The sequence below is a fragment of the Hemitrygon akajei genome, chromosome 21 (genome assembly GCF_048418815.1).
Source record: "Hemitrygon akajei chromosome 21, sHemAka1.3, whole genome shotgun sequence".
Lineage (NCBI taxonomy): Eukaryota > Metazoa > Chordata > Chondrichthyes > Myliobatiformes > Dasyatidae > Hemitrygon > Hemitrygon akajei.
In genome coordinates, this window is record NC_133144.1 from 69,500,923 (window position 1) to 69,519,751 (window position 18,829).

General features: G+C 48.9%; 1 long non-coding RNA gene across 2 annotated transcripts in view; it reads right to left on the bottom strand.

Moving 5' to 3' along the window:
- LOC140714431 (uncharacterized) overlaps nt 1-18,829 on the bottom strand; it is a 51,861-nt gene that overhangs the window by 5,573 nt on the left and 27,459 nt on the right. For both annotated transcript variants that reach the window (XR_012095873.1, XR_012095872.1), the window contains exon 2: nt 11,317-11,433. This is a non-coding gene — a long non-coding RNA (uncharacterized lncRNA). The remainder of the gene's footprint in view (nt 1-11,316; nt 11,434-18,829) is intronic.

The window sequence follows — 18,829 nt, forward strand, 5'->3', positions numbered from 1 at the left end:
TAACAGTCTCCCTGATGACTATATCTGCAGGAAGTACACCCAACGTCAGCTCCTGACTGACAAGGCCAAGGAACTGGAGTTAGAGCTGGATACACTCATGACTATTGAGGAGGCTGAAGACCTCATAGATGAATCTTTTACTTAGAAGAAAGGAAATTATAGACCAGTTTGCTTCATTTCAGTGGTTGGAAAGATGTTGAAATCCATTATTAAGGATGATACATCCATTATTGGAGGCACGTGATAAAGTAGGCCAAAGTCAGTGTGGTTTCCTTTTAGGGAAACAGTGCCTGACAAATCTGTTGGAATTCTTGAAGGAAATAACATGCAGATACACAAAGGAGTGTTGGTTGATGTTATTTACTTGAATAACATCAGAATGCCTTTGACAAGGGGCTGTACATGATGATGTTTAACAAGATAAGAACCCATGGTATTACAGGAAAGATACTAGCATGGATAGGAGACTGGCTGACTAGCAGAAGGCCTATTTTGATTGGCTGCCGGTGGCGAGTGTTGTTCCACAGGGTTCAGTATCGGGACCACTTCTTTTCACATTATATGTCAATGATTTGGATGACAGAATTGATAGTTTTGTGGCCAAGTTTGCAAATGATACAAAGAGTGGCAGGTAGTGTTGAGGAAGCAGAGAGTCTGCAGAAGGACTTGGACAGATTAGGAGAATGGGCAAAGAAGTGGCAGATGGAATATAGTGTCAGGAAGTGTACAGTCATGCACTTTGGTAGAAGGAATAAAGATATAGGCTAGTTTCTAATAATGGAGAAAATTCAAAATTCAAAAATCAGAGGTGCGAAGGGACTTGGGAGTCCTTGTGCAGGATTCCTTAAAGGTTAATTTTCAGGCTGAGTTGGTTGTAAGGAAGGTGAATGTAAAGTTAGCATTCATTTTGAGAGGATTGGAATATAAAAACTGAGGCTTTATAAGGAACTGGTCAGACCACACTTGAAGTATTGTGAGCAGTTTTGAGTCCCTTATCTGAAAAAAGATACGCTGGCATTGGAGAGGTCCAGAGAAGCTTCATGAGGATTATTCCACAAATGAAAGAGTTAACAAATGAAGTGCGATTGATAGCTCTGGGCCTATACTCATTGGAGTTTAGAAGAATGAGGAAATTTCATTGAAACCCATCCACCATTGTCCCTGTACCTAAAAAGACCAAAGTAACATGTTTGAACGACTGCATCCTGTCACACTCACATCAATAATAAGCAAATGCTTTGAGAGTCTGGTCAAGGACTACATCTGCAGCATGCCACCACCCACACTGGACCCCCTACAATTCACCTACTGACACAACTGATCAACAGATGATGCAATAGCCACAGCTCTACACACCATCCTTACACATCTGGAGAAGAAGGATGATATGTGAGAATGCTGTTCTTGGACTACAGTTCAGCATTCAACACCATAGTTCCATCCAGGCTCGACAAGAAGCTCAGAGACCTCAGCCTTCACCCTGCCTTGTGTAGCTGGATCCTGGACTTCCTGTCAGATCACCAGCAGGTGGTAAGAGTGAGCTCCCTCACCTCTGACCCTCAACACAGGTGTGCCCCTCAGGTTTCTGTCCAAAGCTCCCTCCTTTACTCGCTGTGTATCCATGACTGTGTCACCACACACATCTCCATTTCTTAGTGATGGGTTAGTAGAAACAGATAACCTAAAGGTGCCAAATCAGTAAGTTTATCGGTTTGTGCACATAATATTTTAATACGTTGGAGTTCACACCTCCAGTTCTATCCACATCAACCTTCCGAGCCTTCGGCCACCGTCCGAACCGCCGACGTCCAGTATCCGCCACCCTGGAACCGCTGTCCGCTCCTCACACATCCGTCCTCCTCGCTCACTTCCCAAAAAAGCCCACGAACTCCCGCTCAGCTCACATGTACAAGATAGCATAACAATTCTCCATTGGTTAGTTCCCCCCTTATCTGAAGTTATAACCCAACCATTCCAGCTACAGAATTCCATTACAGTATTAAGTAACATTACAGAGAGAAGCCATTTCATTATAACAACACAGAGAAGCCATTTTGTTAGCCTGAACAGTTAACACCACAGTTAATGGTACTGAGAGCCCTACGTATACTTAAGGCAGAGGTCGACAGAATCTTGATTGGTCAGGGCATGAAGGGATACAGGCAGGAGGCAAGAGACTGGGGCTGAGAGGGAAATTGGATCAATCATGATGAAATGGCAGAGCAAACTTGATGGGACAAATAGCCTATTCTGCTCCTATATCTTATGGTCTTTAACACATGACTTCTAGTTCTAGTCTCACCCAACTTCAACGGGAAAAACCTACTTGAAATTACCCTGTCTATACCCCTCATAATTCTGTATACTGTACCTCTATCAAATCTCCCCTCATTCTCCTTTGCTGAAGGGAATAAAATCCTAATTTATTAAACCTTTCCCTGTAATTCAGGTCCTCAAGTCCTGGCAATGTCCTTGTAAATTTTCTCTGCATTCTTCCAATCTTATTGATATCTTTCAAGAAATTATGCATCTTTATTCCCAGAGAGGAATAGAGAAAGAGAAAAAACATACACAGAACAGAGGGACAGGAATACACAAACACTCATAGACATGCATGGAGAGACAAAAGCTGATAGAAATAGAGAGAGGGACAGATAAGGGGAGAGAGAGAAAAAGGAGAGGGAGAAAGAGAGAGAGAGAGAGCGGGGGAGAGAGGCATATATACAGAGGGGAGAGGAAAAAAAGGGTGGGAGAGAGACAGATAGAGAGAGGGAAAGAGAAAGAGGGGGGAGAGGGAGAGAGAGTGAGAGAGACAGAGTGAAATAGACAGACAGAAACAAAGAAGGAGAAGAGGGGATGTAACAGACAGGAACCAAGCAGTGACTGTGAGATGTCCCCAGTTCCTTTGGTATGATAGCTGATCTGCGCCCTTCCTGTCTGATGTCCACTTGATGTCTCTGACATTACGGATCCATCAATGGGAGCCTGCAGCAGACTGTGTGACTCAGCATCCTCACACTAGGAGCTGATAAATTCCAGGGATTCACAGTCAGCCGGGAGTAAAAATTCCTCTGCACTGTTCAGGGTGACCTCTACCCTGAGACCACAGCCCATGTCTGGCCACACAAACACACTGATTGGAGAAAAAGTGATAAAAACTCAAGAGTTTATAGAAATGCAAAATAATAAAATAGGACAAAATAAAAATAATCAAAGAGAGATGGTGGGAGTAGTGATTAATAACTGTACATCCAATTACATCCAACTTCAGAAACTGAAGTAAATCCGTTGAATCAGTAAACCTGAAGTGGGGTTTAATTGTCAAACTTTTACCTTCATGCCCCATGTTGTAGGAGTTCTATAGTGGATAAAGCTAATTAACAGACTAAATGCAAGAAATGATATGTGATCTATCGGACTACCAACATACATAATGCCCATCTTGTCAGAAACCAACTGCTTGCCATAAAGCCCCAAAGAACTCTTTGATGCCACACTGAAGCTTTGTTCCTTGGAGTGTAGAGGAATAAGAGGTGACCTCACAGAAACATTAGGTTATGGATAATGTGGCAGTCATCATCTTTTCCCCAGGGATGGGGAGTCCAAAACCAAAGGGCATAAATATAAGAGGGGAGAGATTTAAAAGACACCAGAGAGGTAACTTCTTTTCATAGAAGGAAGTGAGTACCTGGAATGAACTGCCAGAGGACATGGCTGGGGCCATTTATGAAGCATTTGGAGAGGGATATGGAGGGGAGAGACTTGGAGGATTATAGGCCAAATTCAAGTAACTGTGACGAGTAGAAAGGATAGAGTGGTTGGCATGGATTAGTTGGGCTGAATGGCCTACTTCTGTGCTGCATTACTTTAATCCTAGAGACTGGCTCACTTACAGGTTCCTTCTGCCCCACGTCCTTTTCTGATACAAATTTTATTTGCTGATTTAGTTGTTCAACATTATAGCTTTTCTCTCTGTCATCAGAAATAAATACTGCAAGGGAATAAATTATTTCTACCTCTGACAGTCTGGGCAATTAACACATATTGATAATTTAAATTTTGTTTCAGTTCCACTCTCAGCAATAAGCTGGACAGTAAAGAGAAGCATTAGGGCGAGCTTTAACAGAAAACTTAACCCATGATGTGAATATATTTCACAGTAAATTGTTCAATCTTGTAATAACAAATTACTATTGATGTCAATAAACAAATGTTTCTTATCATTCCAATGTATCATTGAATACCCTTCCAATCAAGTGAACAGAATCTGAATCAGGTTTATTATCACTGACATACCTCATGAAGTATAAACACAAGAGATTCTGCAGATGCTGGAAATCCAAAGCAACACACATAAAATGTCGGAGGAACTCAGCAAGACAGGCAGCATCTATGGAAAAATAAACTTACTTCTCATGAACTATGTTGTTTTGTGGCAGCAGTACAGTACAAAACATAAAAAATTACTATAAGTTACAAAAATAGTGCAAAAGAGGGATAGTGAGGTGGTGTTCAAGGGTTCATGAAATCTGATGTCAGAGGGGAGGAAGCTATTTTCAAATCATTGAGTATATGTCTTCAGGCTTCTGTACCTCCTCCCTAATGGCAGCAATGACACGAGGGCATGTCCCAGATGGTGAGGGTCCTTAATATTGGATGCCGCCTTCTTGAGGCATCACCTCTTGAAGATGTCCATGATGGGGGGGGAGCTGTGCCCGTAATGGAGCTGGTCGAGTCTACAACCTAATGCAGCCTCTTGTAATCCTGTGCATTGGCCCCTCCATACCGGATGGTGTTACAGTCAGAATGCTGTGGTCCATGATGTGGTCCAGATGTTGTGGCCCATGTAGGGACCAACGACGTGGGTAGGATGAGTGAGGGGGTCCTGCATAGTGAGTTCAGGGAGTTAGGTGCGAAGCTGAAGAGCAGGACCTCCAGGGTAACAATCTCAGGATTGCTACCTGTGCCATGTGCGAGTGAGGCAAGGAACAGAAGGATTATACAGATTAATACATGGCTGAGAGGATGGTGCAGGAGGGAGGGCTTCTGGTTTTTAGATAATTGGGCTTTGTTCCAGGGAAGGTGGGATCTGTTCCGACGGGACGGTTTACACCTGAATTGGAGCGGTACTAACATTCTTGCAGTAAAGTTTGCTAGTGCTGCTTGGGAGGGTTTAAACTAAATTTGCAGGGGGCAGGGATCCAGAATGTGAGAGAGGATAGCGAGATGAAGAATAAAGGACAGGTGGGGACTACACGGTTCTGGAATATTAAGTGTGTAGTAGAGAAAGGTGAGGTGGAACAAGTGATAAGGAGGACACATTTACAGAGGAATGGTCTGACGGAACATGGAGATAAATGTGCAGAAAGAATAAGTAAATTTAGGAAGGACAACAAAATTCAAGGGGCGTATAGCCCGATGGGAGTTCAGGGAGCTGGGTTAAGCACAATAGGCAGCAATTTAAACAGAGAGAGGAGAAATGGGCTAAAAATTCTATATCTGAATGCACGAAGTGTCAGAAATAAGGTGGATGAGCTTGAAGCTCAGGTGCGAATGGGTAACTATGATGTTGTTGGGATAACGGAGACATGGCTGCAGGGAGATCAGACCTGGGAAATGAATATACAAGGGTATACGTGCTATCGTAGGGACAGAAATGTGGGCAGAGGGGGTGGGGTGGCCCTGTTGGTGAGGAATGAGATTCAGTCCTTTGCAAGGGGGGACATAGGATCAAGAGAAGTAAAGTCTGTGTGGATAGAACTGAGGAACAGTAAGGACAAAAAGACCCTAATGGGTGTTGTCTATAGGCCACCAAACAGTAGCATGGATATTGGGTGCAAGTTGAATAGGAAGTTAACATTGGCATGTGGCAAAGGTAATGTGGCAGTAGTTATGGGGGATTTCAACATGCAGGTGAACTGGGAGAATCAGGTTGGTGCTGGACCCCAGGATAGGGAGTTTGTAGAGTGCCTACGGGATGCATTCATGGAAAAGCTTGTACGAGAGCCGACCAGGGACAAGGCTATTCTGGATTTAGTGTTATGTAATGAACAGGGTTTGATAAGTGATCTTGAAGCAAAGGAGCCATTAGGAGGTAGTGACCATAATATGATAAGTTTTTATCTGCAATTTGAGAAGGATAAGGTCAGTGTTGCAGTTGAACAAAGGAGACTATGGAGCCATGAGGGAGGAGCTGGCCAAAGTTAAATGGACGGATATCCTAGCAGAAAAGACAGTGGAACAGCAATGGCAGGTATTCTTGGGAATAATGCACAAGGTGCAAAATCAGTTCATCCCCCAGAGAAGGAAGGATTCAAAGGGGGGAAAGGGGCCACAGTGGTTGACAAAGGAAGTCAGAGATTGCATAGCATTAAAAAAAAAGAAGTATGACAGAGCTAAGGTGAGTGGGAAGACAGATGATTGGGAAATTTTTAAGGAACAACAGAACTTAACTAAAAAGGCAATACGGGGAGAAAAAAATGAGGTACGAACGCAAGCTAGCCAGGAATATAAAGGAGGATAGCAAAAGCTTTTTTAGGTATGTGAAGAGAAAGAAGATAGTTAAGAACAATGTTGGGCCCTTGAAGAATGAATTGGGTGAAATTGTTATGGGAAACAGAGAAATGGCAGAAGAATTTAATAAGTACTTTAGATCTGTCTTCACTAGGGAAGACACAAGCAATCTCCCAGATGTATGGATGGGCCAAGGACATAGGGTAACAGAGGAAATGAAACAGATTGACATTAGGAAGGAAACGGTGATGAGTAGACTGATGGGACTGAAGGCTGACAAATCCCCAGGTCCAGATGGTCTGCATCCTAGGGTACTAAAGGAGGTGGCTCTGGAAATCGTGGATGCTTTGGTAATCATTTTCCAATGTTCCTTAGATTCAGGATCAGTTCCTGAGGATTGGAGAATGGCTAATGTTATCCCACTTTTTAAGAAAGGAGGGAGGGAGAAAACAGAGAACTATCATCCTGTCAGCCTAACATCAGTAGTGGGGAAGATGCTAGAGTTCATTATTCAAGATGAAATAGTGGCATATCTAGATAGCAGTGATAGGATTAGGCCGAGCCAGCATGGATTTACCAAGGGCAAATCATGCTTGACTAATCTATTGGAGTTTTTCGAGGATGTAACCAGGAAGTTAGACAAGGGAGATCCAGTGGATGTAGTGTACCTCGATTTTCAGAAGGCATTTGATAAGGTCCCACATAGAAGATTGGTGGGTAAAATCAGAGCTCATGGCATTGGGGGGAAGATATTGACTTGGATAGAAAACTGGTTGGCAGATAGAAAGCAAAGGGTAGCGGTGAATGGGTGTTTCTCGGAATGGCAGGTGGTGACTAGTGGGGTGCCACAGGACTCGGTATTGGGACCACAGCTGTTTACCATTTACATCAACGATTTAGATGAAGGCATTGAGAATAACATCAACAAGTTTGCTGATGATACTAAGCTGGGTGGCAGTGTGACGTGATGAGGATGTTAGGAGAATTCAGGGTGACTTGGATGGGCTGAGTGAGTGGGCAGATACTTGGCAGATGACGTTTAATGTGAATAAGTGTGAGGTTATCCACTTTGGGAGTAAGAACAGGAAGGCAGATTATTATCTGAATGGTGTAGAGTTAGGTAAGGGAGAAATACAAAGAGATCTAGGAGTCCTTGTTCATCAGTCACTGAAGGTGAATGAGCAAGTGCAGCAGGCAGTGAAGAAGGTTAATGGAATGTTGGCCTTTATTACAAAGGGAATTGAGTACAAGAGCAAGGAAATCCTTTTGCATTTGTACAGGGCCCTGGTGAGACCACACCTGGAGTATTGTGTACAGTTTTGGTCTCCAGGGTTAAGGAAGGACATCCTGGCTGTAGAGGAAGTGCAGTGTAGATTCACAAGGTTAATTCCTGGGATGTCCGGACTGTCTTACGCAGAGAGGTTAGAGAGACTGGGCTTGTACATGCTGAAATTAAGGAGATTGAGAGGGGATCTGATTGCAACATATAAGATTATTAAGGGATTGGACAAGATAGAGGCAGGAAATTTGTTCCAGATGCTGGGAGTGTCCAGTACCAGAGGGCATGGTTTGAGAATAAGGGGTAGGTCATTTAGGACAGAGTTAAGGAAAAACGTCTTCTCCCAGAGAGTTGTGGGGGTGTGGAATGCACTGTCTCAGAAGGCAGTGGAGGCTAATTCTCTGGATGCTTTCAAGAAGGAGCTAGATAGGTATCTTATGGATAGGGGAATCAAGGGATATGGGGACAAGGCAGGAACCGGGTATTGATGGTAGATGATCAGCCATGATCTCAGAATGGCGGTGCAGGCTCGAAGGGCCGAATGGTCTACTTCTGCACCTATTGTCTATTGCTTCCATCATACATCTGTAAAAACCTGAAGAGCCGCTGGTGACATACCAAATCGCTTCAAACTTCTGAATGAACTAGGCTGTTGGTATGACTTCTTCCAACTACTTTAACCCTTTTCTGATGTGCTGCTGTTTTAGCAGCTTGTGGCATAACAGTGTTCATCAACAGATGCATATTTGTTTTCGCTTTGATAGTGCTGAAGGTGAGTAAAGAACAAAACTGTTTCCAATTTCAGCCTTTCACTATGTTGGCCAAAATCGGAATATTATTTCATCTCATCAGCAAGGTGCAGCTGTGGAGAAGCCAGGGAAGAAGTTGTCCTCCCAGGCAGACTGTGGCCTACTGTACTCTGCTTGTCTATAACACCCATTGATCTCCCCCAGCCCACCTCCTGCCACACACTAACTCATAAAAGTTAGTTGTAGGCTTTAGGGCATCACAGTAGTGTAGTGGTTAGCACAATTTTTGACAGTACCATCAACCTGAGTTCAGTTCCTGCCACTGCCAGTAAGGAGTTTGTACATTCTCCCCGTGACTGCATGGGTTTCCACTGGGTGCTCCAGTTTCCTCTCACAGACTAAAGACGTATTGGTTGGTAGTTTAATTGGTCATTGTAGATTGTCCCATGATCAAACTAGGGTTAAATTGGGGTTGCTGGGCAGCTCAGCTGAAGGGCCAACTCCATACTGTATCTCAATAAAATAAATATCAACTGGCCCAGAGAAGCTGGAATGAAAATTCCAACCTTCCCTTACCTGAACAGTTGAACTGAGTGTCCACAAGACTTGGACAATGCTGAGACATACCCCACTTTAGCCAGAGCTAGAACAAACTATCCTGGTTCCTTACTCCAGAGGAAGGACATCATCTACACCAGCAGCCCCCATTGCCTTCACCTTCCTCTCCCTGGTACCTCCTGTAGGCTTGGCAAATATGTACATCTGCAGTACAGTGCCCAGACATGCTGCTCTTTACACTGGCCTATTTGATTCCAACCCTTACATGTTTTACAGGGATTATGAGTGAGTGAGGTTTGGGGATCACAGTGGCAATTGACTCATTAAGGTGGAGATCAGACTCAGCTGCCAGTGGTTAAGATGACGGAGGCCCTGGTCCAAAGGGGTTGCCTGTTAACAGTGCCGATGACAATGAGGGAAGAACACAGAACAGCTAGGGCAGAGGTGAGACTGCACTGTAGTGAGGTGTCACCCAGAGTGTAGGTCATGTCTGTACTCTCAAGGCAAATCACATTGAGGTGTCACTTACACTATTGAGGCCGTCAATGCCCTAATCAATTCTCCCCACCCTGCCATCTGTTGGCCCAGGGTTTAGGTTACGTTTGTATTCCCAGGGCAAGTCACATCTTTTTGAGAAAATGCAGAAACGTTACCAGTGGCCTCAAAGCCCTGAATATATTCCGTTTCAGTAGATTCCTACACACAAGGGGTTAAAAAAGGATTTAGGATGTAGTATTTGTAGATTTTTTATAGGTAAGAAAACAAAAGGAATAGAAGCCCCACTAGTATTGGAAACAATGTTTTGAGTGATTATTTTGTGGAACGTTTATGGATGCACTGAACAAATTAAATGAACTACTGTTAAAATGGAGTTACTGTAATTTGTTATCAATACTTCTGTTAGTGGCAGTCTGAAAGTGAGATATGAGCCATACGTTTTATTGATGGGTTAATGGTCTTCCACAGGTGAAATTAAGTGCTCCCCAGCTCTCTAACTCCTTCTGTACCCATTGCTCTCACCTCCCCAACCCAGCCCACCCAGCTGCATTTAAACACCCCCCATCACTATATCTGCCATTGTGTCAGGGATAACAAATTATACATTACCCTCCAATACCATCCACTGAAGATGACTGTGTTCACACTGCAAGGAGCATTAGGTTTGCTGAAAGGCCATTATTGAACACTGGTTTAAAACAAAAACCTGTACTCACCAGTTAGCAGGCAATTCTTACAGTGTGGAATTGTCACGTTATTCATTGTCCTGCAAGGTAGCCTCCGCTGCATTCACAATTCCGCAGTGTCAATGCCATTCGCTGGGACAAAGTCAATCACACTGGATTCTGTGCCAAACCTTTCCTGGGTCTGGTACATCAATACAAGAAACATTTCTAGCTAGCCTCTTTCTGAAATGATGCTAAGTACTTTATGTTTTAATAATTTAAACTGTTTGAAAAGAATTAATTGTCTAACAGCTTTGTGTCCTCAATAACAGTTTCCAGAGTCATGAAATGATAACAACCAGACATAATAATGACTGCGGGAGCAAGAAAGAGACCTCAGGGAGGTCCAAGGGGAAGCGTTAGAGAGAGATTCCAGAGTGCACAGCTGTACAGCAATGGTGAGCTTGAAGATGTGAAAACAAGGTTTGAAGGTGTAGGGGTGGGATGTTACAGAGATTGTAGTTGCTGGCCAGCACGAGTGAAACCCTAACCAGTTCCTAGAGCTGTGAACAGCCACTGAGAATGGACTCAGTAAGGCTGTGCAGAGCCTCTGGGGAAGCTGATGTTGAAGTGACTTGCACAATCTCCTTCCAGAGATCACTCCTGGTTATTAGTACAAGTGGAATTAGAAGCTGATATCACATCAGCGTAAAGCAGTTCTAATTATAAAAACCTTCAAACAGGACTGTAGTTGAATAGAAATATCAAAGTTCAGAGTTCAAAGAAAGTTTATTATCACAGTACATATATTTCGCCATATACAACCCTGAGATCATTTTCTTGTGGGTATTTACTATAACCAAAGAAATACAATGGAATCAATCAAAAAATACACATAGACAAAGACTGACAAATAACCAATGTGCAAAAGAAGATAAATTGCACAAATACAATAAATGTGTAAATATTGAGAACGTTAAGTTAGTCATCCATTCTTCACTCACTCCTTGCTACTGACACACATGAAACAATTTTGATTTTAAGCTTTCTGTACCTCTGAAGAATTTCATTCATGGGGTCACCTCCATGATCAGTTCTACTTCAGTATTAATAGCTTCGTGAACATACTTTCCTCAGCAAATGATTGATGTCTTCGTCCCTGGCTATTCCTCTGCAATATGAAGGGAAAGCCAAATTTTCAGCAAGTTGTGATGGTCCAGATGAGTGTGCAGAAAGGATTTAGCAGTAGAGGGAATACCATGGTCTGTGTTGAGCCCAAGAGTCGAGGAATCATGTTGCAGTTGCATAAAACTTTGAGCAGGTAGCAGCTGGGGTACTGTGTGCAGTGCTGGTCACCCGAGTACAGGAACGATGTGGGTGCTTTGCAGAGGGTGCAGGCGATGTTTACCAGGATGTTGCCTGCTTGGAGAGTATTAGCTATAAGGAGCAGTTGGAGAAACTTGTATTGTTTTCTCTGGCCTTGTGGAGGGTGAGAGGAGATATGATGGAAGTTTATAAAATTCTGAGAGGCAGAGATGGATGGTCAGAATCTTTCTCCCAGGATAAAAATGTCAAAAACTAAAGGGCAGAGGTGAGAGGGAGAACCATAAGGGAGATGTGTGGGGCAGTTTTTTTACACAAGTAGTGTTGAGTGACTAAAACAGGTTTTCGCAAGAGGGGTTTGAAACAGACACAATAGTTTTGCGATAGACACACAAATATGGAGAGAATGGAGGAATATGAATCCATGCAGGCTGAAAAGATTCAGTTTAATTTGGCATCATGTTCAGCACAGACATAATGTGCCAAAGGCCCTGTTCCCGTGTTGTACATTTGTATTACCTATGTATCTTTATGCTCTCCCGCACCCCACTAGTCAGAGGTTACACCACTGTACAAAACACATATACATGTGAAAGCATCTTCATTTTCTTACTGACCAGCTCTCTATATGCTGTGACCTTCCCCGCACTGCCCAGCTCTCTATACTCTGTGACCAACCCCACAGACACTGCCCAGCTCTCTGTACTCTGTGACCAACCCCACAGACACTGCCCAGCTCTCTGTACCCCGTGACCTTCCCCGCACTGCCCAGCTCTCTGTACTCTGTGACCTTCCCCGCACTGCCCAGCTCCCTGTACTCTGTGACCTTCCCCGCAGACACTGCCCAGCTCTCTGTACTCTGTGACCTTCCCCGCACTGCCCAGCTCTCTGTACTCTGTGACCAACCCCACAGACACTGCCCAGCTCTCTGTACTCTGTGACCAACCCCACAGACACTGCCCAGCTCCCTGTACTCTGTGACCTTCCCCGCACTGCCCAGCTCTCTGTACTCTGTGACCAACCCCACAGACACTGCCCAGCTCTCTGTACTCTGTGACCAACCCCACAGACACTGCCCAGCTCTCTGTACTCTGTGACCTTCCCCGCACTGCCCAGCTCTCTGTACTCTGTGACCAACCCCACAGACACTGCCCAGCTCTCTGTACTCTGTGACCAACCCCACAGACACTGCCCAGCTCTCTGTACTCTGTGACCAACCCCACAGACACTGCCCAGCTCTCTGTACTCTGTGACCTTCCCCGCAGACACTGCCCAGCTCTCTGTACTCTGTGACCAACCCCACAGACACTGCCCAGCTCTCTGTACTCTGTGACCAACCCCACAGACACTGCCCAGCTCTCTGTACTCTGTGACCAACCCCACAGACACTGCCCAGCTCTCTGTACTCTGTGACCAACCCCACAGACACTGCCCAGCTCTCTATACGCTGTGACCTTCCCCGCACTGCCCAGCTCTCTGTACTCTGTGACTAACCCCACAGACACTGCCCAGCTCTCTGTACTCTGTGACCAACCCCACAGACACTGCCCAGCTCCCTGTACTCTGTGACCTTCCCCGCACTGCCCAGCTCTCTGTACTCTGTGACCAACCCCACAGACACTGCCCAGCTCTCTGTACTCTGTGACCAACCCCACAGACACTGCCCAGCTCTCTGTACCCCGTGACCTTCCCCGCACTGCCCAGCTCTCTGTACTCTGTGACCTTCCCCGCACTGCCCAGCTCCCTGTACTCTGTGACCTTCCCCGCAGACACTGCCCAGCTCTCTGTACTCTGTGACCAACCCCACAGACACTGCCCAGCTCCCTGTACTCTGTGACCTTCCCCACAGACACTGCCCAGCTCCCTGTACTCTGTGACCTTCCCCACAGACACTGCCCAGCTCTCTGTACTCTGTGACCTTCCCCGCACTGCCCAGCTCTCTGTACTCTGTGACCAACCCCACAGACACTGCCCAGCTCCCTGTACTCTGTGACCTTCCCCACAGACACTGCCCAGCTCTCTGTACTCTGTGACCTTCCCCGCACTGCCCAGCTCTCTGTACTCTGTGACCAACCCCACAGACACTGCCCAGCTCTCTGTACTCTGTGACCTTCCCCGCACTGCCCAGCTCTCTGTACTCTGTGACCAACCCCACAGACACTGCCCAGCTCTCTGTACTCTGTGACCAACCCCACAGACACTGCACAGCTCTCTGTACTCTGTGACCTTCCCCGCAGACACTGCCCAGCTCTCTGTACTCTGTGACCTTCCCCGCAGACACTGCCCAGCTCCCTGTACTCTGTGACCAACCCCACAGACACTGCCCAGCTCTCTGTACCCCGTGACCTTCCCCGCACTGCCCAGCTCTCTGTACTCTGTGACCTTCCCCGCAGACACTGCCCAGCTCTCTGTACTCTGTGACCAACCCCACAGACACTGCCCAGCTCTCTGTACTCTGTGACCAACCCCGCAGACACTGCCCAGCTCTCTGTACTCTGTGACCAACCCCACAGACACTGCCCAGCTCTCTGTACTCTGTGACCAACCCCGCAGACACTGCCCAGCTCTCTGTACCCCGTGACCTTCCCCGCACTGCCCAGCTCTCTGTACCCCGTGACCAACCCCACAGACACTGCCCAGCTCTCTGTACTCTGTGACCAACCCCACAGACACTGCCCAGCTCTCTGTACTCTGTGACCAACCCCGCAGACACTGCCCAGCTCTCTGTACTCTGTGACCAACCCCACAGACACTGCCCAGCTCTCTGTACTCTGTGACCAACCCCGCAGACACTGCCCAGCTCTCTGTACCCCGTGACCTTCCCCGCACTGCCCAGCTCTCTGTACTCTGTGACCTTCCCCGCACTGCCCAGCTCCCTGTACTCTGTGACCTTCCCCGCACTGCCCAGCTCCCTGTACTCTGTGACCAACCCCACAGACACTGCCCAGCTCTCTGTACTCTGTGACCAACCCCACAGACACTGCCCAGCTCTCTGTACTCTGTGACCTTCCCCGCAGACACTGCCCAGCTCTCTGTACTCTGTGACCAACCCCACAGACACTGCCCAGCTCTCTGTACTCTGTGACCAACCCCACAGACACTGCCCAGCTCTCTGTACTCTGTGACCAACCCCACAGACACTGCCCAGCTCTCTGTACTCTGTGACCTTCCCCACAGACACTGCCCAGCTCTCTGTACTCTGTGACCTTCCCCGCAGACACTGCCCAGCTCTCTGTTCTCTGTGACCTTCCCCACAGACACTGCCCAGCTCTCTGTACTCTCTGACCAACCCCACAGACACTGCCCAGCTCTCTGTACCCCGTGACCTTCCCCGCACTGCCCAGCTCTCTGTACTCTGTGACCTTCCCCACAGACACTGCCCAGCTCTCTGTACCCCATGACCTTCCCCGCACTGCCCAGCTCTCTGTACTCTGTGACCTTCCCCGCACTGCCCAGCTCTCTGTACTCTGTGACCTTCCCCGCAGACACTGCCCAGCTCTCTGTACTCTCTGACCAACCCCACAGACACTGCCCAGCTCTCTGTACCCCGTGACCTTCCCCGCACTGCCCAGCTCTCTGTACTCTGTGACCTTCCCCACAGACACTGCCCAGCTCTCTGTACTCTGTGACCTTCCCCGCACTGCCCAGCTCTCTGTACTCTGTGACCAACCCCACAGACACTGCCCAGCTCCCTGTACTCTGTGACCTTCCCCACAGACACTGCCCAGCTCTCTGTACTCTGTGACCAACCCCACAGACACTGCCCAGCTCTCTGTACTCTGTGACCAACCCCACAGACACTGCCCAGCTCTCTGTACTCTGTGACCAACCCCACAGACACTGCCCAGCTCTCTGTACTCTGTGACCTTCCCCACACTGCCCAGCTCTCTGTACTCTGTGACCAACCCCACAGACACTGCCCAGCTCTCTATACGCTGTGACCTTCCCCGCACTGCCCAGCTCTCTGTACTCTGTGACTAACCCCACAGACACTGCCCAGCTCTCTATACGCTGTGATCTTCCCCGCACTGCCCAGCTCCCTGTACTCTGTGACCTTTCCCGCACTGCCCAGCTCTCTGTACTCTGTGACTAACCCCACAGACACTGCCCAGCTCTCTATACGCTGTGATCTTCCCCGCACTGCCCAGCTCCCTGTACTCTGTGACCTTCCCCGCAGACACTGCCCAGCTCTCTGTACTCTCTGACCAACCCCACAGACACTGCCCAGCTCTCTATACCCCGTGACCTTCCCCGCACTGCCCAGCTCTCTGTACTCTGTGACCTTCCCCACAGACACTGCCCAGCTCTCTGTACTCTGTGACCTTCCCCGCACTGCCCAGCTCTCTGTACTCTGTGACCAACCCCACAGACACTGCCCAGCTCCCTGTACTCTGTGACCTTCCCCACAGACACTGCACAGCTCTCTGTACTCTGTGACCAACCCCACAGACACTGCCCAGCTCTCTGTACTCTGTGACCAACCCCACAGACACTGCCCAGCTCTCTGTACTCTGTGACCAACCCCACAGACACTGCCCAGCTCTCTGTACTCTGTGACCTTCCCCACACTGCCCAGCTCTCTGTACTCTGTGACCAACCCCACAGACACTGCCCAGCTCTCTGTACTCTGTGACCAACCCCACAGACACTGCCCAGCTCTCTATACGCTGTGACCTTCCCCGCACTGCCCAGCTCTCTGTACTCTGTGACTAACCCCACAGACACTGCCCAGCTCTCTATACGCTGTGATCTTCCCAGCACTGCCCAGCTCCCTGTACTCTGTGACCTTTCCCGCACTGCCCAGCTCTCTGTACTCTGTGACTAACCCCACAGACACTGCCCAGCTCTCTATACGCTGTGATCTTCCCCGCACTGCCCAGCTCCCTTTACTCTGTGACCTTTCCCGCACTGCCCAGCTCTCTGTACTCTGTGACCAACCCCACAGACACTGCCCAGCTCTCTGTACTCTGTGACCAACCCCACAGACACTGCCCAGCTCTCTGTACTCTGTGACCAACCCCACAGACACTGCCCAGCTCTCTGTACTCTGTGACCAACCCCACAGACACTGCCCAGCTCCCTGTACTCTGTGACCTTCCCCACAGACACTGCCCAGCTCCCTGTACTCTGTGACCTTCCCCACAGACACTGCCCAGCTCTCTGTACTCTGTGACCTTCCCCGCACTGCCCAGCTCTCTGTACTCTGTGACCAACCCCACAGACACTGCCCAGCTCCCTGTACTCTGTGACCTTCCCCACAGACACTGCCCAGCTCTCTGTACTCTGTGACCTTCCCCGCACTGCCCAGCTCTCTGTACTCTGTGACCAACCCCACAGACACTGCCCAGCTCTCTGTACTCTGTGACCTTCCCCGCACTGCCCAGCTCTCTGTACTCTGTGACCAACCCCACAGACACTGCCCAGCTCTCTGTACTCTGTGACCAACCCCACAGACACTGCACAGCTCTCTGTACTCTGTGACCTTCCCCGCAGACACTGCCCAGCTCTCTGTACTCTGTGACCTTCCCCGCAGACACTGCCCAGCTCCCTGTACTCTGTGACCAACCCCACAGACACTGCCCAGCTCTCTGTACCCCGTGACCTTCCCCGCACTGCCCAGCTCCCTGTACTCTGTGACCTTCCCCGCAGACACTGCCCAGCTCTCTGTACTCTGTGACCAACCCCACAGACACTGCCCAGCTCTCTGTACTCTGTGACCAACCCCGCAGACACTGCCCAGCTCTCTGTACTCTGTGACCAACCCCACAGACACTGCCCAGCTCTCTGTACTCTGTGACCAACCCCGCAGACACTGCCCAGCTCTCTGTACCCCGTGACCTTCCCCGCACTGCCCAGCTCTCTGTACCCCGTGACCAACCCCACAGACACTGCCCAGCTCTCTGTACTCTGTGACCAACCCCACAGACACTGCCCAGCTCTCTGTACTCTGTGACCAACCCCGCAGACACTGCCCAGCTCTCTGTACTCTGTGACCAACCCCACAGACACTGCCCAGCTCTCTGTACTCTGTGACCAACCCCGCAGACACTGCCCAGCTCTCTGTACCCCGTGACCTTCCCCGCACTGCCCAGCTCTCTGTACTCTGTGACCTTCCCCGCACTGCCCAGCTCCCTGTACTCTGTGACCTTCCCCGCACTGCCCAGCTCCCTGTACTCTGTGACCAACCCCACAGACACTGCCCAGCTCTCTGTACTCTGTGACCAACCCCACAGACACTGCCCAGCTCTCTGTACTCTGTGACCTTCCCCGCAGACACTGCCCAGCTCTCTGTACTCTGTGACCAACCCCACAGACACTGCCCAGCTCTCTGTACTCTGTGACCAACCCCACAGACACTGCCCAGCTCTCTGTACTCTGTGACCAACCCCACAGACACTGCCCAGCTCTCTGTACTCTGTGACCTTCCCCACAGACACTGCCCAGCTCTCTGTACTCTGTGACCTTCCCCGCAGACACTGCCCAGCTCTCTGTTCTCTGTGACCTTCCCCACAGACACTGCCCAGCTCTCTGTACTCTCTGACCAACCCCACAGACACTGCCCAGCTCTCTGTACCCCGTGACCTTCCCCGCACTGCCCAGCTCTCTGTACTCTGTGACCTTCCCCACAGACACTGCCCAGCTCTCTGTACCCCATGACCTTCCCCGCACTGCCCAGCTCTCTGTACTCTGTGACCTTCCCCGCACTGCCCAGCTCTCTGTACTCTGTGACCTTCCCCGCAGACACTGCCCAGCTCTCTGTACTCTCTGACCAACCCCACAGACACTGCCCAGCTCTCTGTACCCCGTGACCTTCCCCGCACTGCCCAGCTCTCTGTACTCTGTGACCTTCCCCACAGACACTGCCCAGCTCTCTGTACTCTGTGACCTTCCCCGCACTGCCCAGCTCTCTGTACTCTGTGACCAACCCCACAGACACTGCCCAGCTCCCTGTACTCTGTGACCTTCCCCACAGACACTGCCCAGCTCTCTGTACTCTGTGACCAACCCCACAGACACTGCCCAGCTCTCTGTACTCTGTGACCAACCCCACAGACACTGCCCAGCTCTCTGTACTCTGTGACCAACCCCACAGACACTGCCCAGCTCTCTGTACTCTGTGACCTTCCCCACACTGCCCAGCTCTCTGTACTCTGTGACCAACCCCACAGACACTGCCCAGCTCTCTATACGCTGTGACCTTCCCCGCACTGCCCAGCTCTCTGTACTCTGTGACTAACCCCACA